The following is a 26,275-nucleotide window of genomic DNA, read 5'->3' on the forward strand; positions in this document are numbered from 1 at the left end:
TCCAGCCTCTCCCATCCCTTCATTGGTTTTTAGGAACATATACCGACGTGCCATCTCCTCATTGGTTTTTAGGAGCATATATCCACTTGGGTGATTGGAAGATAAACTGAGGTCCAAACTCCAGTCCAGTTGGTGTGGGTAATGCACCTTAAAGTTGGTTGCCAACCACCATATAAAGTCCAAAGAAGAAGAAGAAGCCTGAAGGAGGAGAGATTACTAGAAACAAAAACTTTTATCTGTGGATTAATTATATCCTTTTATCTGTGGATTAATTGTCGGAGGGCCTTGTGCATTTCAGGTAAAATAACACCCAATGTTTATGTCCCAGGACAAATTATCTAGCAACAGCAAGCTAGCTAGCTAAATTGCCATAAATGTTTAATGCTTTTCGACCTGTCCCCAAATTATGGTTGGTTCAGAGTTAATTTTGATATTTCAACCTGAGTGTCCTGATCGCGTCTGGTGTGGGTGGACAAAATCAACATGCGTACGCGGACGCGCTCGAGCGGTCTGGGCAGCATGTACTGTAACAACAGGAATCATTTCCAGCGGATCATTTTTGAGCAAGCTGATCAATGTCCCACAGCTCTAGACACCTGTTTTGAGTTTTAATGTGTCATAGAAATACTTATTTTATGATACAATTACATATAATAAGATACACAAAATGTATGGAACTTTAAGTTGGCCTGAATGGGAGGGACTGAAGTGGTCTAAATTGATTGTGGTAAGACAATTGAAAGACGTGTAAAAATGTCTTATGAAGCTGTTACCTATTCTGTGTCCATATTGCACAACTCTATCTTCTCTTCACAGGCTGTTGAAGAAGTATTTGCAGTATATACTGTAACGTTCAGGGAAGAATGACTTCTGAAACGGACCCCAACACTGCTGGTGTTCAATACAACCGCTGGAATGAAGACAACATCAACCTGAATGTGGCTGGAACAGGTGTAACGGGGTAAGCTGTGAATAAGACACTTACTTTACTTTCAATTAAGGTGTATCACATTAAAATGATAGTCAGTGCACATTGTTTTTCCTCCATTAAATCCCATTTGATTAACTTCTCCACATTTGGACCTCTTGAGTTTACTGATAGTGTATGTAACTGACCCCAACAGTAATCACTGGCCATATTTATTACATGACATGTTCTGCTTATCAAAGGCTCTACAACAGGGTCTGCACTGGCACCCTGGGCGTAGCTATCAAGGTGGCCGGAGCTTTGGCTGCACTAGTGGCTGTTTACATCATAGGATACCTCATTGGATATTACGCCCACAAATGCTGACCAGCCACTGACCGAAGGACCCTTGTTCAGAGAGGAAGGACCCTCAATGGATGGAATTATGTTATGTATCAATTATATGTTATGTATCAATTATATATGGTTTTTTAAATGACCAAATAATGGCTGTATGAGAGGATCAAAGATTATTGGAGCCACACTTTCAATAATAGTCAGGATTTTTTGTTTCCTTTTTTAGAAATGTTGGGATTGCAGTTTGCTTGTTGTAAAGTGATTTTACAGCTTCCCCACAGCTTTGTCTTTTATGTGAAATGCAATTAGGCGATTAAGTCCAAAAATATGAACAAAATGTTTGACTTTTGTTATTCAATATGTTCTTCTCAGTAAGTGATATTACAGTGCCTTCAGAAAGTATTCATACCCCTTGACCTATTCCACATTTTGTTGTGTTACATCCTGAATTTAAAATGGATTACATTTTTACCACATAATGACAAAGTGAAAACACGTTTTGACAAAATTGTGCTAATTTATTGAAATACAGAAACATTTCATTTAGGTAAGTATCACACCCCTGAGTCAATACGTTAGAATCACCTTTGGCAGCGATTACAGCTGTGAGTCTTTCTGGGTAAGTCTCAAAGAGCTATGAACATCTGGATTGTACAATATTTGCACATTACTATTTTTTTAATTCTTCAAGCTCCCTCAATTTGCTTGTTGATAATTTCTAAATACACTTTGATATCATGGGCTATTGTGTGTAAGCCAGTGACACAAAATCTCAATTTAATACATTTTAAATTCAGGCTATAACAACAAATGTGAAAAATGTCAAGAGGTGTGAATACTTTGAGGGCACTGTATTCATTTCTGTGGTTTTAAGATGGTACTATTGGGCATGTTTGGTAAGCCTATTCAACTGTGCATCAAGGTCATGTGGCTTCAATATTTATATGAAAGGAAACAGCGAATACTAATAGTAATAAAAAGGCTGTTGAAAATATCTTGATTCCATGTGTTATTCCACAAACATTGTGTGTGAACTATGTGAGTCAAACAAGTCTTGAAAAGGACTGGAAACAATGTTACTCGGGTAGATGTACAATTGATTTCAGTATTGAGGTGTAATCATCTGCAAATATCAAACCTCATCTTTACAAAAATACACTTTAATATGTTTAGTTTCAGCCTTTTCTCACTTGAAATCTGCCAAGTCTGCAAAGAGAAATATCTTTATAATCAACCTATCATGCAGATAAAAAAAATCCTGTGCATTTGAGCCCTGGGGCAGGGATGTAATTTCCAGGGGGAAAGTGGGGATACGGCCCTCCTCTCAATATTAGAGGCAAAATTGTCTTCTGCAATGGTCCCCTCCCCAATGTTGAAGTCAACCTATGCGACTGCTCATATAGAGAGTGTAATGTCCACAATGTCAATGATGACCGTGAAAAAAAAAAAATCTGTCATCTATTTTGTTCTTTCTCATTTACAACTGTGACTTGGCCAAGATAAAGCAAAGCAGTTAGACAAAAACAACAACAACACTGAGTTACACATGGGATAAACAAACGTACAGTCAATAACACAATAGAAAAATATTTATACAGAGTATGCAAATGTAGTAAGATTAGGGAGGTAAGGCAATAAATAGGCCAGAGTGGCAAAATAATTACAATTTAGCATTAACACTGGAGTGATAGATGTGCAGATGATGTGCAAGTAGGGATACTGGGGTGCAAAAGAGCAAAAAAATAACAACATGGGGATGAGGTAGTCAGGTGGGCTATTTACAGATTGGCTGTGTACAGGTGCAGTGATTGGGAAGCTGCTCTGACCGCTGATGCTTAAAGTTAGAGAGGGAGATATAAGTCTCCAGCTTCAGTGATTTTTGCAATTCGTTCCAGTCAATAGCAGCAGAGAACTGGAAAGAAAGGCAACCAAAGGTAGATGTTGGCTTTGGGGATGACCAGTGAAATATACCTGCTGGATCGCATGATACGGGTGGGTGTTGCTATGGTGACCAGTGAGCTGAGATAAGGCAGGGCTTTACCTAGCAAAGACTTATAGATGACCTGGAGCCAGTGGGTTTGGCGACGAATATGAAACGAGGGCCAGCCAACGAGAGCATACAGGTCGCAGTGGTGGGTAGTATATGGGGCTCCCTAAAACACTTCAGCGAGCAGGCCTTTCTAATCGACCTGGCTGGGGTATCCTGGAAGGATATTGACCTCATCCTGTCAGTAGAGGATGCCTGGTTATTCTTTAAAGGTGCCTTCCTCACCATCTTAAATAAGCATGCCCCATTAAAACAAATTAGAACCAGGAATAGATATAGCCCTTGGTTCTCTCCAGACCTGACTGCCCATGACCAGCACAAAAACATCCTGTGGCGTTCTGCATTAGCATAGAATAGCCCCCTTGATATGCGACTTTTCAGGGAAGTTAGGAACCAATATACACAGGCAGTTAGGAAAGCTAAGGCTAGCTTTTTCAAGCAGAAATGTTCAGCCTAACTCAAAAGAAGTTCTGGGACACTGTAAAGTCCATGGAGAATAAGAGCACCTCCTCCCAGCTGCCCACTGCACTGAGGCTAGGAAACACTGTCACCACCAATAAATCCACAATAATTGAGAATTTCAATAAGCATTCTACGGCTGGCCATGCTTTCCACCTGGTTACCACTACCCCAATCAACAGCCCTGCACCCCCCACAGCAACTCACCCAAGCCTCCCCCATTTCTCCTTCACCCAAATCCAGATAGCTGATGTTCTGAAAGAGCTGCAAAATCTGGACCCCTACAAATCAGCCGGTCTAGACAATCTGGACCCTCTCTTTCTAAAATTATCTGCCGCAATTGTTGGAACCCCTATTACTAGCTGCCGCGGTTATCCCCCTCTTCAAACCCAAACGGCTATAGACCTATATCTATCCTACCCTGCCTTTCTAAGTTCTTCGAAAGCCAAGTTAACAAACGGATTACTGACCATTTTGAATCCCACCGTACCTTCTCCGCTATGCAATCTGGTTTCAGAGCTGGTCATGGGTGCACCTCAGCCACGCTCAAGATCCTAAACAATATCATAACCACCATCGATAAGAGACTTTACTGTGCAGCCGTAGTCATCGACCTGGCCAAGGCTCTCGACTGTCAATCACCACATTCTTGTTGGCAGACTCAACAGCCTTGGTTTCTCAAATGATTGCCTCGCCTGGTTCACCAACTACTTCTCCGAGTTCAGTGTCTCAAATCGGAGGGCCTGTTGTCCGGACCTCTGGCAGTCTCTATGGGGGTGCCGCAGGATTCAATTCTCGGGCCGACTCTCTTCTCTGTATACATCAATGATGTCGCTCTTGCTGCTGGTGATTCTCTGATCCACCTCTACACAGATGACACCATTCTGTATACCTCTGGCCCTTCTTTGGACACTGTGTTAACTAACCTCCAGATGAGCTTCAATGCCATACAACTCTGCTTCCGTGGCCTCCAACTGCTCTTAAATGCAAGTAAAACTAAATGCATGCTATTCAACCGATCGCTGCCCGCACCTGCCCGACTTTGGCGATGTCATTTACAAAATAGCCTCCAACACTCTACTCAACAAATTGGACGCAGTCTATCACAGTGCCATCCGTTTTGTCCCCAACGCCTCATATACTACCCACCACTGCGACCTGTATGCTCTCGTTGGCTGGCCCTCGCTTCATACTCATCGCCAAACTCACTGGCTCCAGGTCATCTTCAAGTCTCTGCTAGATAAAGCCCTGCCTTATCTCAGCTCACTGGTCACCATAGCAGCACCCACCCATAGCACGCGCTCCAGCAGGTATATCTCACTGGTCACCCCCAAAGCCATTTCTTCCTTTGGCCGCCTCTCCTTCCAGTTCTCTGCTGCCAACGACTGGAACGAAATGCAAAAATCACTGAAGATGGATACTCATATCTTCCTCACTAGCTTTAAGCACCAGCTGCAGAGCAGCTCACAGATCACTGCACCTGTAGATAGCCCATCTGTAAATAGCCCATCCAACTACCTCATCCCCATACTGTATTTATTTATTTATCTTGCTCCTTTGCACCCCAGCATCTCTACTTGCACATTCATCTTCTGCACATCTACCATTCCAGTATTTAATTGTTATATTGTAATTACTTTGCCACCATGGCCTATTTATTGCCTATCCTCTCTTATCCTACCTCATTTGCACACACTGTATATAGACTTTATCTACTGTATTATTGACTGTATGTTTGTTTATTCCATGTGTAACTCTGTGCTGTTGTATGTGTCAAACTGCTTTGCTTTATCTTGGCCAGGTTGCAGTTGTAAATGAGAACTTGTTCTCAACTAGCCTACCTGGTTAAATAAAGAACAGAGACAGATGTGTTAATTGCTGACCATTGGGCAATGTGGTTAAGGTCTATTTGAGGAAGGAATTATGTGGAAAGGAACTCCTAGAGCCCTCATATTCAACTCTGGATATCGAAGCCAGTTCCACTTTTTTTCATTGTTCCCCTCTAATCAGGGACTGATGCAGACCTGGGACACCAGGTGTGTGCAATTAATTATCAGGTAGAATAATGTTGTGTCTTTGGCTATGCCGGATTAAGTGATATGACATGCTATTCTATAAAATAATTTATCCGTAATTAATATTACCTGATTGAGCTAATCATGTAAATGTAATTAACTAGAGAGTCGGGCACCACGAAATAATATTTATAGAGCTGTTATCTTCCGAATAAACTCTTAAAGACCTAGTAATATTTTACATTAATAGCAGTCAATATTAATCGTCATCTTAATTCAGTCTCATCTGAAAGTTGTAAATTCTTGGTTATCTGCATGAACACTGGCTCACAAGTTGAATCAGCAATACAAAATTGAGTTTAATTATTTATTTACTAAATACCTAACTAATCACACAGAATTACACATACACATAATTAAATCATAACTTGATTACAAATTAAGTCATAAAGGAAAACGTCCCTAGCGGGCGGAACAGATATTACAGCTTGTTACACAAAAGAATAGGGGCTGGGTGAAAGTGAAAGAGCAGGAAGACTGAGGAACAAAGGGCGAAGCTGTGCTATCGTAAATACAGTATCTTATGCATTCTAAATTACCGCCCATTTGGAAAAGGAAAATGCAATAAATATTTACTCTGAGCTGCGCTTCAGTAGGTTGGTGGTAGATGGAAGGCTGTGTTGCCCAACCGAGTCCTTTGAAGACTGTCTCTGGTTGTCAGTTGGATACGTTGTAATAACGTTGTTGGGTGATAGACGGGATACTCTGTCTGTTCCTTCCTAACCCTCGTTTGCATCTGCTGTCACTAACTCAACGGCTAGGAGGTATCACTTCTGTAGTGAATAAGAGTTCAAAGTTCATACCATTCGCAACCAAAACTCACGCTGATGTTGGCTTCGTTCTGTAAATATTATCTGAACCATTCTGACATAGGACCGTCGTCCTCACGTCCTCGGAACAGGAGGTTATATTGTCGTCAAGGGCTTATATAAGAAGGGAGAGGAGGGCGTGTTTGAAAAGTTTTATAGCCCATGTCCCTTCACAGGGGCAGGCCACTGATTGAGCAGAGCCCTATCTTATGAAAACCCAAATCTCAAATTTTAGAAGCTAAAATCACATTTCATCCCATCACGAATAATTTCATATTCAAACATTTAAATTGAACAACAATTCCATGTGAATCCGATAACTCTGATGTGTAGACTTCCACTGTAGAGTTTATGTCATCATATCATTGATGAGAATGTCTCAGATGACAATCGAACTGACATGATATTCATTAAGTACCACCGCATATGTTCCGTTGGTCGGATTACCAGAATATAGTTCCTTTCCCCCCCACCTTCTGACGTTCCCAGAATCTCTATGTTAACCAAGGGTTTTGCAAATGTAACCTCAGTAGGGTAGAGAGAGGAAAAAGGGGGGAAGAGGTATTTATGACTGTCATAAACCTACCCCCCAGGCCAACGTCATGACAACACCAAACCAGCAGGCTCCAGTGTAAGAATGTAATACCCCTGCCATAGAGATTGGTTGTTGAATAGAGATTTAAAGGCTGGATTGAAATCTGTACACATTCAATTGAAAAACAAAATAGATAATATGTATAAACTCAAAGTCTTTACATTACATTTACTTTCTTATAAAAATTAGGGTAATGTAAAGACTGAGGTTATATATACTGTATCATCAATTTTGTTTTTCTATTTACACAATGAAATGTGTATGGTGGCAAATTGGGTTGAAGGTTTTCTAAACTTCTCACAGACTTGCCCTGCTCAACTCCTGTTTGCTGACACTGTAAATTATTCTGGGGGACATATATATGATCTGTCAGTGAGATTGTGGAAATACAGGACATGCACTCCCAGAGCAGGAAGTCGCATCTCAACAGCGCAGAGTTTTACCTTTCAAGTCATTCTCCTCCAAATGCCCTCTCTACCAGTCAATTCAAGTTAAGCTAATTTCAGTTCCATTTCAGTTAGTCATTTCAGGAAATGAATGATTCAACACATTCACTAAATTCTCAAGATCAACCCCAAACTGACCTTCCATCACCACACCAAATCCAAAATGTACCCTACCACAACGGCTATTTTAGAATAGGAATCATAGTGTGGATTAAACCCTTATCGGCTGCTTTGTTCCGACAAGGCTGTCATTGAAATGCATCTGCTGCTGTGTGTACCGGTGGGTGCGAGGCACGCAGGCAGCTCTAGGGTTGCAGCTGTATTATGAGCTGTATGTTTAGGCGGTGACATCGTACACCGCCGGGCCAGTTATGCCAGGCCAATGAGCTCACTGATTCCATTGGGAGCCAGTGGGGCCAGGGTACAGATGTCAAAACAGCATGACACCCTGAGACTGAGCAAGACTTTTCTGCTCTCGCCAATCGCCACCGTGTGTGTCTGACCGATGCATTTATGTGCAAATGTTGTTTAATTCATGCAATCAAATGCAGTTTGTGTTATGTATGTGCATTGCAATGTAGGATTCAGCCCTACTGTATGTCTCTTTGTATACAGGGAAAGAGATGAGCTTACCACTATGAGGCCATCCATCACGTCTTTACAGGTCTGCAGGCTGGTAGAACTGGTAACTTCTAAGAACAGCTCCTTAGTCGTCTTCCTGATCTAGAATACGGGATAAAGGTACAGTACATCAATTACATGTAATATTGTCTACATCTAGAGCATCAAACAATTTTTTATTATTAAATCGATTAAATATGTAAAAATATATGAACATATATAGTACCAGTCAAAAGTTTGGACACACCTACTGATTCAACGGTTTTTCTTAATTTTTTAATAAAACCAAAATCATGTATTAAACAAATCAAAATATATTCTTCAAAGTAGCCACCCTTTGCCTTGATGACAGCTTTGCACACTCTTGACATTCTGTCAACCAGTTTCATGAGGTAGTCACCTGCAATGCATTTCAATTAACAGGTGTGCATTGTTAAAAGTCAATTTGTGGAATTTCTTTCCTTCTTAATGCATTTGAACCAATCAGTTGTGTTGTAACAAGGTAGGATTGGGATACAGATGATAACCCTATTAGGTAAAATACCGCGTCCATATTATAGCAAGAACAGCTCAAATAAGCAAAGAGAAACAACAGTCCATCATAGCTCTAAGACATGAAGGTCAGTCAATACGGAACATTTCAAGAACTTTGAAGGTTTCTTCAAGTGCAGTCGCAAAAACCATCAAGCGCTATGATGAAACTGGCTCTCATGTGGACCGCCACAGGAAAGGAAGACGCAGAGGTTCCTCTGCTTCAGAGAATAAGTTCATTAGAGTTACCAGCCTCAGAAATTGCAGCCCAAATAAATGCTTCACAAAGTTCATGTAACAGACACATCTCAACTACTGTTCATAGGAGACTACGTGAATCAGGCCCTCATGGTGGAATTGCTGCAAAGAAACCACTACCAACGAACACCAATAAAAAGAAGAGCCAATAAACACGAGCAATGGACATTAGACCGGTGGAAATCTGTTCTTTGGTCTGATGAGTCCAAATTTGAGATTTTTGGTTCCAACCACTGTGTCTTTGTGAGATGCAGAGTAGGTGAACAGATGATCTCCGCATGTGTAGTTCCCACCGTGAAGCATGGAGGAGTAGGTGTGATGGTGCTTTGCTGGTGACACTGTCAGTGATTTATTTAGAATTCAATGCACACTTAACCAGCATGGCTACCACAGCATTCTGTAGCAATACGCCATCCCATCTGGTTTGCGCTTAGTCGGACTATCATTTGTTTTTCAACAGCACAATGACTCAAAACACACCTCAAGGCTGTGTAAGGGCTATTTGACCAAGAAGGAGAATGATCGATTGCTGCATCAGATGACCTGGCCTCCACAATCACCCGACCTCAAGCCAATTGAGATGGTTTGGGATGAGTTGAACCGCAGTGACAACAAGTGCTCAGCATATGTGGGAACTCCTTCAAGACTGTTGGAAATGCATTCCAGGTGAAGCTGGTTGAGAGAATGCCAAGTGTGTGCAAAGCTGTCATGACGGCAAAGGAGGGCTACCTTGAAGAATCTCAAATATAAAATATATTTTGATTTGTTTAACACTTTTTCGGTTGCTACATGATTCCATATGTGTTATTTCATAGGTTTGATGTCTTCACTATTATTCTACAATGTAGAAAATAGTAAAAATATATTAAAACCCTGGAATGAGTAGGTGTGTCCAAACTTTTGACTGGTACTGTATATATATTTTTAAATATATAATTTAAAAGATAAACAACTGGGAGTGCTGCAGGACCCTCAGCACCCATAATTCCCGCGGGTAATATGCTCACTCGCACACACACTTTACCTTGGTTTTCGCGCTGTTGGTGATTGGTGGAAATGAGATCACATGGTCCTCTGCATCCACCAGACATGGGTAGAGTTCTTTTCCATCAAGAAGCTGCAGGTATCTGAGTAAAATAAAAAAGCCAGGTAACTTAAGCTGAGAAAAGTTGAATAATTATTCTCATGCCAACGATGGCTACAATTAAGCAATAAGGCCCGAGGGGGTGTGGTATATGGCCAGTATACCACGGCTAAGGGCTGTTCTTACGCACGACGCAATGCGGAGTGCTAGGACACAGCCCTTAGCCGTGGTATATTGGCCATACTTCACAAACCCCCAAGGTGCCTCATTGTGATTATGAACTGGTTACCAATGTAATTAGATCAGTAAAAAAACATGTTTTGTCATACCCACGGTATACGGTCTGATATACCACGGCTTTCAGCCAATCAGCATTCAGGGCTCGAACCACATAGTTTATAATAGCCAATATAACCCTTTCATAACAGCATAGTGTTAGTATAAGGTCCACACCTATACTCATTGTGCAGATTGAAACCAAATGAACGTGACAGTGGTTTGAGCTTTTTTTAAACCGCCCAAAATACTGTGGCATGTTATTTACAAGTTGTTTACTTAGTCAACCTTACCTTTTACCATATCTAATCTTATTTACTTTATCTAACCGAAACTAAGGAATTGCTTGATAAAAATAATGTATAAGCGAGTAGGAAACCACACCAACATACTCTAAATGGAAAATGAAATAATATAAAACCGGCATCAACCGAAAGAGGCCACTTTTCGTGAATTTGTTTTTTGCCATCTCCCTTTAATAAAAATAAAAAAAGAATGGGCATCAGGCCAACTGCAGCTTTTGCGATTCTATATCATAAAAAAATGGAACGTTTATTTAACAAGGCAAGTCAGTTAAGAACAAATTCTTATTTTCAATGATGGCCTAGGAACAGTGGGTTAACTGCCTTGTTCAGGGGCAGAACAACAAATTTTGACCTTGTCAGCTTGGGGATTCAATCTTGCAACCTTTCAGTTACTAGTCCAATGCTTTAACCACTAGGCTACCTGCTTTAACCACTAGGCTACCTGCCGCCCCTCATTCTCCAGAAGTTTGCACTTTTATATTTCCTGAAAATCATTGGCTGTGTAGAGTTTCCATCATTGTTGAATCCATGATGGGAAGTCTGCAAATTTGCACCTTGGAAGTAGGGCTGTTGCGGTGACCGTATTACCGCCACACCAGCAGTCATGACCCCTGTAAAATTCCACGTGACCGCACCGTAATCTGCTCTTATGCACTCTGGACACCGTTGGTAGTACCCAAATCGCTAATGACCATCAGGTCACTAGTGGTCTGGTCCTCCGCCCTGATTGTTCCTCTAACCACTCACGTCAATGCAAATGTAAAATCACATCAAACACTTATCATGAAAACAGTATTGTTGATGAATAGATACATGAGAAACGAGACCAAGTTGAGACTCTGGACAAGGCGGATAAGGTATAGTAAAGGCCGTTTATTCAAGAGTAATGATATCTGGCAAAGCGTGCTGCACGGCCCCGTTCGTCTAGCTCTTAGGGAACTATCGGAAGAAGAGGCCTGAAACATGATGTGCAGTTCATTTTATACATTGAAATGACGTAGGTAGATTCTGGTAGTCCTGGCTTCTGGTAGGTTGCTTGTAGGTGATAGACAGTCCCCTCCAGCCTGGTGTCAGTATCCCATTGGTTCTCGACAGAGTTATTTGTCTTTGGAGCCCATCCCGAAGGGGGTTTGAGTGTGTGTGTGTTTAGGAGTTTCAGTGTGTTATTACATGTGTTAATATGTTATTACAGTATCGTGTTTTTAAAACTCACCTACCTCACTGTGATCAATCAATTTGAAGAAAGAAGTTGAAACGGAGTGGAAAACATGGTCGTTGTGGATGTTGTTTCGAAGTCTTAACAAAAATGACACCGCTTTTATAAGGTGATGATTCATTCAACACCCATATGCATATTGCAGCTTATGAGCCCAAACCTGAAAACAACTGAATTAAAATAATGATTATGCAGTTATGAAATACATAGGCTGCCGCATATTACGCACGTCAGAAAAACCTAAAAACATGTCTTTGGTACAAAATTAAACAAATAATCGCCTTTGAGTGTGGACTGTATTATTATGCATACGTATGCTTCGCTCCAAACGTTCTATCCATGAGTCTGGGAGAGAATGTATAGGCCTAAGTGATGCTGTTGGTTCATTGATTGTGCAGGGCGGCTTAGAGTTAACCTGCAATTTGTATTTGATTTTAAATAGCCTAGTAATAGGGCATTTTTTTATATTTTCATAATTAATAGGCTGACACATTACCTTTAACTACAGAATATCTCACCACCGTGCGTTTCCATCTCCGAGAAGCTGCATGCTCCTCAAACAGTGGTTGATGGAGTTAAATACGTGTTTTTATAAGGCCAGACATTTCTATATGCAATCCCGTGTGAAAGCAGAGTTTTGATGGTTGTCACTAAAAAGATGCTACTATATTTATTTATCATTTGCTCATATTAAGCACATGCTCTGCTATAAAAATGGAGTAGCCTACAAGGCATGATTGAAAAACGAACAAGTGGGAAAGTACGTCCATTCACCTTTCTAGTGCCTACGGATGACATCTTTTTACCCCTGCCTCTGTTCCTTCCCATTTGATAATGGCCATTCTAAATCAAAACTAACTATACATATTAGTAAAGACTAGATTAATTGATAATAGTCTGATGGATGAAAATATGACCACTTGATGAGAGAACAGCGTGTGCAGCCTGAGGCAAGGAACAGAGCGCAAGCTTTTTTTTGTGTCTTCTCAAATCATCAATACCCTATAGTCGCATCATGCAGCCCACAGCCCATCTTTTGATTTCTAAGACATTCTAAGGTTTGATTTTTCAGCGCTGATACCGATACCGATTATTGGAGGAGCAAAAAAATCTGATACCAATTAATCAGCCAATTTGTATATATATATACATATATATATAAAAAAATCTGATACCAATTAATCAGCCAATTTTTTTATATATATATATATATATATATATATATTTTTATATATATATATATATATACATATTTTTTTTTTTTATATATATATATATTTCCATATATACATATATACATATACATATATATACACACATATATATATATATATATATATATATATGTGTGTAATAATGACAATTACAACAATACTGAATTAACACTTTAATTTAACTCAATATAATACATAAATAAAATACATTTAGTCTGAAATAAATAATGAAACATGCTCAATTTGGTTTAAATAATGCAAAAACAAAGTGTTGGAGAAGAAAGTAAAAGTGCAATACGTGCCATGTAAAAAAGCTAACGTTTAAGTTCCTTACTCAGAAGAGAACATACGAAGGCTGGTGGTTCCTTTTAACATAAGTCTTCAATATTCCCAGGTAAAAAGTTTTAGGTTGTAGTTATTATAGGAATTATAGGACTATTTCTCTCTATACCATTTGTATATCATATACCTTTGACTATTGGATGTTCTTGTAGGCACTATAGTATTGCAAGACTTATCTCGGGAGTTGACAGGTTTGAAGTCATAAACAGTGCTGTGCTTCAAACATTGCGAAGAGCTGCAGGCAAACGCAGGAAAGTGCTGTTTGAATGAATGCTTACGAGCCTGCTGCTGCCTACCACCGCTCAGTCAGACTGCTCTATCAAATATCAAATCATAGACTTAATTATAATATAATAAACACACAGAAATACGAGCCCTAGGTCATTAATATGGTCAAATCCGGAAACTATCATTTTGAAAACAAAACGTTTATTCTTTCAGTGAAATACGGAACCGTTCTGTATTTTATCAAACGGGTGGCAACCCTAAGTCTAAATATTGCTGTTACATTGCACAACCTTCAATGTTATGTCATAATTATGTAAAATTCTGGCAAATTATTTACGGTCTTTGTTAGGAAGAAATTCACACAGTTCGCAACTAGCCAGGTGGCCCAAACTGCTGCAAATACCCTGACTCTGCTTGCACTGGAACGCAAGAGAAGTGACACAATTTCCCTAGTAAATATTTCCTGCTAACATTAATTTCTTTTAACTAAATATGCAGGTTTAAAAAAAGATATACTTGTGTATTGATTTTAAGAAAGGCATTAATGTTTATGCTGACCAACTGGCAGGTGTCTTCACTGACATTTTCAACATGTCCCTGAATAAGTCTGTAATACCAACATTTTTCAAGCAGACCACCATAGTCCCTGTGCCCAAGAACACAAAGGCAACCTGCCTAAATGACTACAGACCCGAAGTACTCACATTTGTAGCCATGAAGTGCTTTGAAAGGTTGGTAATGGCTCACATCAACACCATTATCCCAGAAACCCTAGACCCACTCCAATTTGTGTACCGCTCAAACAGATCCACAGATGATGCAATCTCGATTGCACTCCACACTGCCCTTTCACACCTGGACAAAAGGAACCCTTATGTGAGAATGCTATTCATTGACTACAGCTCAGCGTTCAACACCATAGTACCCTCAAAGCTCATCACTAAGCTAAGGATCCTGGGACTAAACACCTCCCTCTGCAACTGAATCCTGGACTTCCTGAAGGGCCGCCCCCGGGTGGTGAGGGTAGGTAGCAACACATCTGCCACGCTGATCCTCTACACTGTAGCTCCCCAGGGGTGTGTGCCCCTCCTGTACTCCCTGTTCACCCACGACTGCATGGCCAGGCATGACTCCAACACCATCATTATGTTTGCAGACGACACAACAGTGGTAGGCCTGATCACCGACAACGACGAGACAGCCTATAGGGAGGAAGCCAGAGACTTGGCCAGGTGGTGCCAGAATAACAACCTATCCCTCAAAGTAACCAAGACTAAGGAGATTATTGTGGACTACAGTAAAAGAAAAGGAGGACCGAGCACGCTCCCATGCTCATCTACGGGGCTGTAGTGGAGCAGGTTGAGAGCTTCAAGTTCCTTGGTGTCCACATCAACAACAAACTAGAATGGTCAAAACACACCAAGACAGTCGTGAAGGGGGCACGACAAAGCCTATTCCCTCTCAGGAAACTAAAAAGATTTGTCATGGGTCATGAGATCCTCAAAGGGTTCTACAGCTGCAACATCGAGAGCATCCTGACTGGTTGCATCACTGCCTGGTAAGGCAATTGCTCTGCCTCTGACCGCAAGGCACTACAAAGGGTAGTGAGTATGGCCCAGTACATCACTGGGGCCAAGCTGCCTGCCATCCAGGACCTCTACACCAGGTGGTGTCAGAGGAAGGCCCTAAAAATTGTCAAAGACTCCAGCCACCCCAGTCATAGACTGTTCTCTCTACTACCGCATGGCAAGCGGTACCGGAGTGCCGTTTGTCTAGGACAAAGTCTAGGACAAAAAGGCTTCTCAACAGTTTTTACCCCCAAGCCATAAGCCTGAACAGGTAATCAAATGGCTACCCAGACTATTTGCATTGTGTGCCCCCCCAACCCCTCTTTTTATGCTGCTGCTACTCTCTGTTTATCATATATGCATAGTCACTTTAACTATACATTCATGTACATACTACCTCAATTGTGCCGACCAACCAGTGCTCCCGCACATTGACTAACCGGGCTATCTGCATTGTGTCCCACCCACCACCCACCAACCCATCTTTTACGCTACTGCTACTCTCTGTTCATCATACATACATAGTCACTTTAACCATATCAACATGTACATACTACCTCAATCAGCCTGACTAACCGGTGTCTGTATGTAGCCTCGCTACTTTTATAGCCTCGCTACTGTATATTGCCTCTCTACTGTATATAGCCTCTCTACTGTATATAGCCTGTCTTTTACTGTTGTTTTATTTCTTTACCTACCTATTGTTCACCTAATACCCTTTTTGCACTATTGGTTAGAGCCTGTAAGTAAGCATTTCACCTTAAGTTCTACTACACCTGTTGTATTCAGCGCACGTGACAAATAAACTTTGATTTGATTTGAGGTACATTGGCAACGATAGTGCTTTTTTGCGAATGCACTTTTGATAAATCATCACCCGTTTGGTGAAGTAGGCTGTGATTCGATGACAAATTAACAGGCACCGCATTGATTATATGCAACGCAGGACAAGCTAGTTAAACTAGTAATATCATCAACCATGTGTAGTTAACTGGTGATTATGTTAAGATTGATTGTTTTTTATAAGATATGTTTAATGGTAACTAGCAACTTACCTTGGCTCCTTGCTGCACTTGCGTAACAGGTGGTCAGTCTGCCATGCAGTCTACTCGTGGATTGCAATGTAATTGGCGTCCAAAAATGCCATTTACCGATTGTTATGAAAACTCGAAATCGGCCCTAATTAAATCGGCCAGGCCATGCCGATTAATCGGTCGACCTCTAGTTTGTATCATTCACAACTACATTTGCCATATCTCTAAATCTAGCATACAGGACCTGTTTCAAATGATCACTTTTACACTCAACACTTCATATGCACACTCCGGAATCGGAAACACATCCTTTGTATTTTATTCAGCCAAGTTCAATTATTTTCTTCTTACTATACAATAATGGCACCGGAATTATGAGCATATTTTGTCTGCTAAATTTAGTCTGCTAAATAACAAGCCTACCACCTACGGCATGGCACATAACATACAGTAGGCCAACTCATTCTGTTCTTCTGAAATACATTTTCTTTATGTTTTTTTAGACCTGCCTAAAATAAGTAATGGATTTATTGTGATGTTGCATATTCAATTGATTTATTCAACTTTTTTAAATGTAGCTGTTCCAAAGACGCGCATCAGCTGTTTGTATACAGCCTGTATGCGTAGAGGCCTCGAGATGCTAAATGTGTTCATGTTAATGAATGATCAATTACCGTTAGACCAGCAATCTTTTGCATGACAGTAACCGGCTGGCAAAATTTCATGACCACCACAGCCCTATAGAGCCCCACAGCGGAGGTGCCATAATACCCATAAAACCTGGCGGTGAAACAGGGAAATGGTTCCAATTGTTTTTCCACCATTCCTTTTTCCCATAGAGGATTTTAGAAACACTTAAAATAATGATTGTGTTTCGTGTAAGCTTACCCTGGCATGACGTTTTGATGACCATGTAAATCTCTCAGGCATGGTGACTTTTATCAATATATTTGTCTCTCCAGCCGATACTCCACATCATTTTGCATAAAAGGTGTAGCTAGTTAGTGCTGTTTGTTTAGGTGATTTTACAGCTATCAATTTAGGAGTCTACAATCTCACCATGTTTTTATTTAGTTCTGTCCTTGAGCTGTTCTTTTCTATTAAAGGTATACTTCGGAATATTGGCAATGAGTTTCAAGGAAGTTACTAACTAGCGCTAGCGTACAGTATGGGTATCTACCATAGACTTCCAGTTTTTTTAAACTAATGCTAGTTAGCATTGTCTCGCAGAACTTTAACTTCCTTCATACTGGACACAGAGAAATAAAAATGGTATCCATGAGTTTATCTGATACTGGGGAAGTACGTAAAGGCCTCATTGACAAAAAGTATCCCTTTAATGTTCTATATTATGTCATGTTTCAAGTTTTGTATGCACCCCAGGAAGAGTAATGGGGATCCAAATAAAATAATGGGGATCCAAATAAATGACCAAATACGAAATGACCATGCAATGGCACCATGCAATGCACCTTGGACTGAAGAGGCAGACAAATAGGACAAATGTCATGAAACCTCGTTAAATTACACATTTCTCGAGGTAGGAATATCGCTAAAATATGATCAATGGCTCATTCGAGAGAAGACAACATCCTGTGTTATGACATCACCCAGTATTGAAATCTGACATGTATGATAGACGTTTTCGCAATCTAAAAGTTGTATCCCTATTAACTTCCAGTGTAGTGAGAGACGCTTTATCGCAATGCTACATCATCCCTGTCAAATTTCTGCCTGCTTGAGTGGCAATAGCTCAGAACACATGAAAACATGAAATGACCCCAGGAATCGACAGAACATTGTTCAGAGATGGACAAGAACAATATAACATTCAAAATGGGTGAATCTTTCCTTTAAAGACAGGAGCTAATACTCACTTGTGGAGGCCAGAAACATTCTGCCTCTTCCTCAGTTACCTCTGGTCCTCTCCCACCCCAGCTGCAACTGCTCCACCGCAGTCATCCCCTTACGGGCCAGGGGGACTATCTAGTGAACAACAGTTTATGAGAGAGTTGTGCTCCTTTCAAAATATTACTTGCTTGTTTGAATGACCTTGAATGGAACTGAAATGCATTGACACAAACCTGAATGCAGTTTTTGAATACAATGATTTGCCAAGAGTGACGGACAACAACTAGCAACAATGTAATTTTGTGTTCAAACTGTTGCTGTGAAGACATATGCAGTCTTTCAATAAGACTGATAATACTATTAACGGAAAAAAGGATAATGTATTATTAAGAATGGAATAATGTGATGGCTCACAATTGCTGATTAGAGTGTCCTTCAAAATACTGGATTCTACTAAAAAAAACTGAGTTACCACGTCCAATAGAAAATCAGCCTTCTCTAGAGACCTTTATAAGACTGTCTGCATAATGTACCTTAACAAAGACATGGGACAAGGTCCTGAGAAATGTCATCATAAACCAATCAAATGCAATGAGTTTGAAATACATGGCTAAATAGCTCAAGCCAGTTGACTTGAATATTTGTGGCTGTCTAACGTGGTATGAGGAAAATGTCATGCAATGTTGCATCATACCTTTAATATGGGAGGACGCCTGGCATCATACATGAGAGGTCCCTTGAGTAGCTGCATGTCGTGAGTTGCGATGGTTGCAGTTGTCCTTTTACCATATAGGGTCATCGTGAAGTTTGGTCTGAACCACAACAGACAAGAGAGAAAGAGTTGTGAATAATGCAAAAGAGGCTATTGAGGATGGTGAGTTTATGTCCATTTATGTGCTTGAGTTTATTTTGTAGACTTTTCTTAATCTGGGTCCCATACTGCACTAAGAAACTTCGAGCCTACATTGTTACCTTGCCAAATATGACTGTCAAAGACAGCAACGTAAGAGTCGGCTAACGCAGAAACAGACTGGCTCCTAGATGAACATGTTCTCATTTCAAAACAACGTTACCTGAGCAGCCAGGAATCTCTTAAGCGCATTCCCGGACCTGAAGTTCATGGCTCTGACCACACAGCACACCAAGTATGGCCTCACATCCTTCAGCTCGTTGGCCACCTTTACAGTGAACGCCCCGGGGTTGTCAGAAATGTGAAGCACCTTCACCACCAGCCGGTTCAACTTATCCACCTCATCCTCGTCCTCCTCCTCATTCTTCTTCTTCTGCTTGCGCTGCTTTTTGGTCTGGGTCTTCTCTGCGTTCCGGCCCCCGTCGGCCTGCTTGCTACCTTTGCCTCTGCCACCGGCCCGAAGGAAGTCCAGGATGGACTTGGTCTGGCAACCGTTGACCATCTTCTCCAGCCGCTTGTCTTTTAGTTTGTTTCCTTTGAAGTTGATCTCCTTCAGCTTGGAGAGTCGCTCAACTCGTAGGGGATGTCATGGAGCTTGTTGTTGGATAGGTCCCAAACCTGGAGAGGAACATTTCATATTTTTGTTGTTTTTAGTTCATGTTATTACATTCAGTGTTACATGCATGTTACTACATTCAATAAGATGAATAACCAAACTGGGCTTCATCCAGGTCTCAGTTGTCTCACCATCTGAAAGGCCTTGTGCAAGAAAAATGTCACGACAGTCTCAGGTCCGTTCAATACATTGGTGATGAGTAGAGAGGTACCTGAGAGAGGTACCTGAGAGAGGTACCTGAGAGAGGTACCTGAGAGAGGTACCTGAGAGAGGTACCTGAGAGAGGTACCTGAGAGAGGTACCTGAGAGAGGTACCTGAGAGAGGTACCTGAGAGAGGTACCTTGTCAATCATGACCATAATAATGCAGAAGGAATAGAAAAGATGCAAGAATGCATATTTTAGGTAGCAGTACAATATATGACCCATCTATTTTAGTCACACACCTTTAGAGCAGAAAGCATGTGAACATTTCCACTCAGGTCTTCAATGCAATTCTCAGAGGCAACGACAGTGCTGAGGAGATCCAGGTGATAGAAGTCATCAGGGAACTGAGTGATGCCATTTTTTGATATGTTAATGATGGAGAGCTTCGTGCAACGACACAGTCCACCTGGCAGTGACTGATATTGTTGCAGCTCACGTTGAGTGTATTGAGCTCGCTTAGCTGGGTTATCTCATCAGGCAAAGCTTTCAGGGTGTTGACTGAAATGTCGAGGACTTTCAGTGACTTCAAATTTCCAATGATTTTTGGAATAGAGGAAAGCTTATTCCTACAAACAATCAAGCTTGTAAGGGTGGTCAGATGTTTTATGTCTCCATGAATTTCTGTCAAACTCGGGCATTGGATGATTTCTAGGTCATTTAGGAGCTTGAGAGAATAGATTGTGGAACACAGACCTCCATTCGAGGATATCTTTTCATCGATAACTGCACCTTGCAGGACCAGTTCGCGTCTCTTCTCTTTTGCGGCTTTCTCTATTTCTGGCGAACTCTCTTGAACATCCATGATGCTAGACCAGACCCGGGAAGAAAGCGAAGTCATGCCACCCGGAAATACTTGAGCACAGACTCTTTAAAACGTTTATATGCCAAATGGAAGACGCAGTGAAACATGAAACCAGCAGTGGAGATAAAAAATGCACAGCGCACGTGCAGACTGGACGCTCCAAATGTTTTGGATGGAAGATGTAATGGACTACAGTCCCACACGCACCTAGGTGGACGAAGGAGGAACTGGAGGCAATGTAGGGAGACCACTCCTCTCCCATCGGTCCATTCTCTCCATCATTTGGTCCATCACTGACCCGATGGAGGATGGCCGTATGATGGAGGACGCGCTCCTCCATAGATGGGAGGGGGGTTGCCGCTGCTCCTGCTGACTACATGGGTGGTGCGGGCTTCTGTTACGACTTCTAGGAGTAGTGGGTGCGGTGTCAGGCGCAGAGAGACTTCTAGGAGTAGTGGGTGCGGTGTCAGGCGCAGAGAGACTTCTAGAAGTAGTGGGTGCGGAGTCAGGCGCAGAGAGACTTCTAGGAGTAGTGGGTGCGGAGTCAGGCGCAGAGAGCAGAGGGTTAAGGACAACCGTATTTATTCGGTGACAGAAAGGTCACGCCGAAACACCAGGCGCATACAATGATCGGCCCAAAAACAGGACACAAACAGTCCAGAGAAAATACAAAAATAACACATCCACAAAACGAACAGAGAAACAAGCCCGCACAAAAGCAGGTGGGCATAACCGGCTTAAATAGCCCTAACCAAACCCCAAACAAGAAACAGGTGTAACCAATAAGACAAAACCAACAGAAAAGGAAAAGGGGATCGGTGGCAGCTAGTAGACCGGTGACGACGACCGCCGAGACCCGCCCGAACAGGAAGATGAGCCACCTCGGTGGAAGTCGTGACACTAATGTCTTGTACACTGTGTATGAAGATAACTTTATCCCATTACTCAACAATATGAAAGCAGATCTATTTAAATGGAGCAATCTTCCCATGAATCTTACAGGTAGAATAAACGTCTTCAGAATGGCCTGGCTCCAAAAAGGTTTTATATTTATACTAATTACCCCTCCAAATATTTATGGGCAAATAACAGACTTTATATGGGCAAATAAAACTCAGAATAAAAAGGGGAAGTTTTACATCTCCCCAAGTCTGAGGGTGGTTTTAACCTTCCAGGCATGTAATTGTAGCAACTCGCGACCCAAGGCTTTTACTGGAGATATATTATTAAATACACTGAAGAGGAACAATGGGTACATATTGAAGAAATGCTCGTTCTCACCCACAGAATCTTTTCTCATCTTTATAGTTAAGAACATTATAACAATATGGAAGAAAATGAAATGAATTCTACAAGAACCAATATCACTCCCAAAGAACACAACCCTATGGAACAATCATTGCATAGCTTTTCAGAATGTTCCCAATAAATTGGTCCATTTGGAAAACTAAAGGCATAGAAACAGGAAATACAATTATTTCCACAACAGAATTAAAAAGTACTTTTGGACTGACCATTGTAGATATTTTCAGATACGTGCAACTGAAAACTTTAATATCACAAAATGTTGATTTGTAATCTTTTGGACATCAATCTTGAGGGAATCCTATTTGAGTCAGAGAAGGATGTTCATATGATAGGTAAGATATACAAAACCTTGCAGAGAGCCTATCCAACTGACAATCTCTTAGTAAAAAAATATAAACTATTGGAACCAGGAATAAAAAACAACTGATATTAGCACAAGATGGAGGGAATGCTTGAACATACAGTAACTAATGAAAACCATGTAACGAAAATGTACGCTTAATCCAGTATAAACTAATGTATAGAATGTATTATACAATAGACAAAATTCACAAATTCTACAGGACAACGAGACGGAGTCACGTCGTAATTGTAAAACTAACCAATGACTCAATAATTCATACCTTCTTGGAATGTTATGAAGTTGAAAAGTTCTGGCCAGAGTTCGAAAGTTGGCTGTCAGAAGTATTACAATGTAAATGTACTTTTAATCCATCTGTCTGTATATTTCGAGATGTCATATGGACGCACTGGAGATACGGGTGAGAACAGGTGGATCTGGGCAGGAGTGGTGTTGATTTTTTTTTTTCCATCTGTATGTTATTTTGTATTATTTAATAAAAAAATAAATAGAAAAATAGAAAACTTAAAAATAAGTTCCAACCTCACTTGTTTCTTCCACAGGTTCTGTCCATATCCTCAGGAGGTCACTCTGCAGTTGGCAGGGCAGAGTCCGGTCCATAAGTTGCAGCTGCTGGCCCACCAGTACCTGATCTCAGGCAGGATAGAGTTCCACATCGGCGACAGACTACCAGAGGCCCACTCACCTAGTCTCTTTGGAACCCTCTGCAGATTAGGGTGAGTCATTAGAATCAGCGAACAGCGATGTCTGACCAACACGAACAGGGGTCATATCCATTAGGTACCAAAAGGAAGAAAATGGACTGAAACAGGGAGGGACTACCTGACCTTGTCCCATAGAAAATGTGTGCCCTGATGTACATGTGTCTGGCTTACTTGGATGGAGCATGTAGCCTGGATTGCAGTCTGTTTCTGCTGTTCTCTATGTTGTTGTTGTGGTTATGATTCTATGGAGCATGGTGGTGGGAACACCAAGGTTGTAGGTTCAATTCCCACTTGACCCACATATAGTGATTGAACATGGTGAACTTCAGCATTGGTTATTGCTTAGTAACTATATTACTATTATGGTATACACTGGGTGTACAAAACATTAGGAACACCTTCCTACCCTTTATCCCTCAGAACAGCCTCATTTCCTCGGGGCATGGACACTACAAGGTGTTGAATGCGCTCCAGAGGGATTCTGGCCCATGTTGACTCCAATGCTTCCCACAGTTTCACCTGGATTCACCTGGTTAGTCTATGTCATGGAAAGAGCAGGTTTTCCTAATGTTTTGTCCATTCAGTGTATAGGCCTACATTTTCATCATTTACTGCATTTTTGTTACAAGAAATGTTCACAGTAGTAGGAATTGGTATGCACATGTTGCCATAGGTATGTTTCTCTTTATATGTTTCTCTATGTTTCTCTATAGTCTGTCAACATGGATGCCATTGGAACTTACCTCCGGGTAACCTTTCACAGAAACCATGTCAACCGCTACAACCTTTACAACCAGGTACTCCACTATGTCACACTCACAGTCAATCATTACCTACCGGTACTACACATAAAGTAATTCCCCATAACCTGTTGATTGAACTTAGGTACTACCACATTCATATAATTTCATTGTTTATTCGATTTTTTTCATAGGCTTTTGTTTATCATTTCAGGTTGCATTGGTTGCCATAAATGCTTTGGGAGATTTTGTGGATGGCAATGCTATTGACACTATTGTAAGTGGATGCTCTTTGACGTGTGTATGTGTTCTTTCATGCTTTATTTTACTGGATATTTAAGGTGCAGTACTACTGTGACACACCAGATAGAGCTGCTGTGTTTGTGAGGTTGCCAATGTGAAGTCATTATTGTGTCCGAATACCCATACTAGTGTACTTAAGTGGGTGGCAGGTAGCCTAGCGGTTAACAGCGTTGGGCCAGTAACCGAAAGGTCGCTGGTTCCGAGCCGGCAAGGTGGAACAATCTGCCGTTCTACCCTTGAGCAAGGCAGTTAACCCCCAACAACAACTGCTCGGGCTCTGATGACGTCGATTAAGGCAGCCCCCCCCACCCCCCCGCTCCTCTCTGATTCAGAAGGGTTGGGTTAAATGTGGAAGACACATTTCGGTTGAATGTATTTTTGTGCAACTTTCCCAAAAATAATGTTTTATAGTATGTTGACATTTTGAAAATAGTACTCTGAATGGATCATCTAATGTGCGATTGCATTGACTCCCACCATTTGTTCATTATGGTACAGCGCGGAACTTTATCTGATTATCAGCTGTACATAAGTCGGAAAATACGAGTGATTATTAAACACAGAAATGTAGTACTCTAGTATGTGTATTCCAACACAGCCATTTACATGTGACATGTTTTTATTGACATGACTGATTACATGACTTGTCCACAAGCATTTAACCCAGGACAGTGAGTATAGCACATGAAGTGTTAGTCTATGGTACAGTAAAATCAAAAACATTTTGAGTTTCATATAACTATAACCATATACACATTATAGGCCTACATTGATCTGCAGATAATCATAGTAGATATTTCTGAATATTATTGATGTTATAATATGCGTCCATAATGTGTTTATGTAAAAAAAACGATAGAAAAATACATTTTCCACTGTTTATGTAACTGTGTGTCAGTGTATGTTTACAGTATGCACACACAGACACAGTTTTTCTTTTGTTAGAGTGTTGCCTGGTTCCATGGTGGTCACTGTGTGTGCCTGTATTGCCGTGTGTGTGTGTATGCGTGTGTGTTTGCCCTGACGGACATGGGACAGGAATGTGGTAATCAGACTCAGAGGGCAGAGTAATCACAGAGGAGGCCCTAGCCAGTGTAATCAGATAGACCTGCGGACGGACAGCCCCTGGAGGAGAGTGGCCCAGCTCAGGGTTGAAGTTTCTCCTAGCTGCAGATCCAAGATCAGCTTCCCCTCCCCCAAGCCTAACCTTAACCATTAATTAGGAAAATGCTAAACTGACTATAGATCAGCATCTAGGGGCAACTTCACCCTACAACGAGTGGTCCAGCCTTACCTCTCCAACACACAGGAAGGCAGATTCCACGGGACAAGCTCCACATTGTTGCTCTCTAAACCCACGCATAAGTACCTCCACCATGGCCACAGTGTTAGCTGGCCTGGTTATCTCTCAGGGTTTTAGTGTTCTCACTGTTCCATGTATGTTGTGATTGTACAGATGAAACCTATAGAGTGACATATTGAAGTATATTGAGTGCTGCATGCAGTACTAGTTCTGGTCATAACATTGAGATGTGTAGATATACGTGAATTGACGAGACTACTTGTGGTAGATCACCTAGCTCTGATGACTTGCCTCATCTATTATATACAGAGTTGAGTAGTCCTCATATCGTCCATGTTACTGTTAGTTCTCTAATTTACAACTGGAATATGCCCCATTTGGGTTTCCATAATAATGAGTCAGTTGGTTGTGATTGTTGTGCTTTACTGAGCAGAGGACCTTTTCGCTGTGTGTTTTGAGACCTGTCATTGAGAGAGGTTAATTGTACCTCTGTTTGCCCACAGCTAAGCAGAGAGAAGCTGATTGAGCACTACCTTAACAGCAGTTAGCACGTGACCGCCTTGGTTGCAACATACATGGGGTAAGGTTGAAGGCTCATTGGCCTGTGAAGTGCTTTGTGACAATGCTGTTTAATAAAAAATAAAAAACATTAGCCTGGAAGTTGACATGATCGCTACTAGAGGTCTTCACGGGTCCACCCGAACCTGAGTACCTGAGACCCGCCCCGGGACACAAGGTCCGGGTCCAAAATTGTTACCTTTCCCTCGGGTTTGATTGTCATCGGAGCTATGTAACTACA

General features: G+C 41.3%; 1 long non-coding RNA gene and 1 pseudogene across 1 annotated transcript; one reads left to right on the top strand and one right to left on the bottom strand.

The window, feature by feature from the left end:
- Window positions 1–255: 255 nt before the first annotated feature.
- On the top strand, window positions 256–1,719 carry LOC112221438. Its single transcript, XR_002949027.1, has 3 exons — window positions 256–298; window positions 817–961; window positions 1,171–1,719. It is a non-coding gene; the product is annotated as an uncharacterized LOC112221438 (long non-coding RNA).
- Window positions 1,720–8,064: 6,345 nt separating this feature from the next.
- LOC112221540 lies at window positions 8,065–20,757 on the bottom strand (annotated as a pseudogene).
- Between the last annotated feature and the right edge of the window lie 5,518 nt (window positions 20,758–26,275).

This window comes from Oncorhynchus tshawytscha, linkage group LG22, assembly GCF_018296145.1.
Source record: "Oncorhynchus tshawytscha isolate Ot180627B linkage group LG22, Otsh_v2.0, whole genome shotgun sequence".
Taxonomy (NCBI): Eukaryota; Metazoa; Chordata; class Actinopteri; order Salmoniformes; family Salmonidae; genus Oncorhynchus; species Oncorhynchus tshawytscha.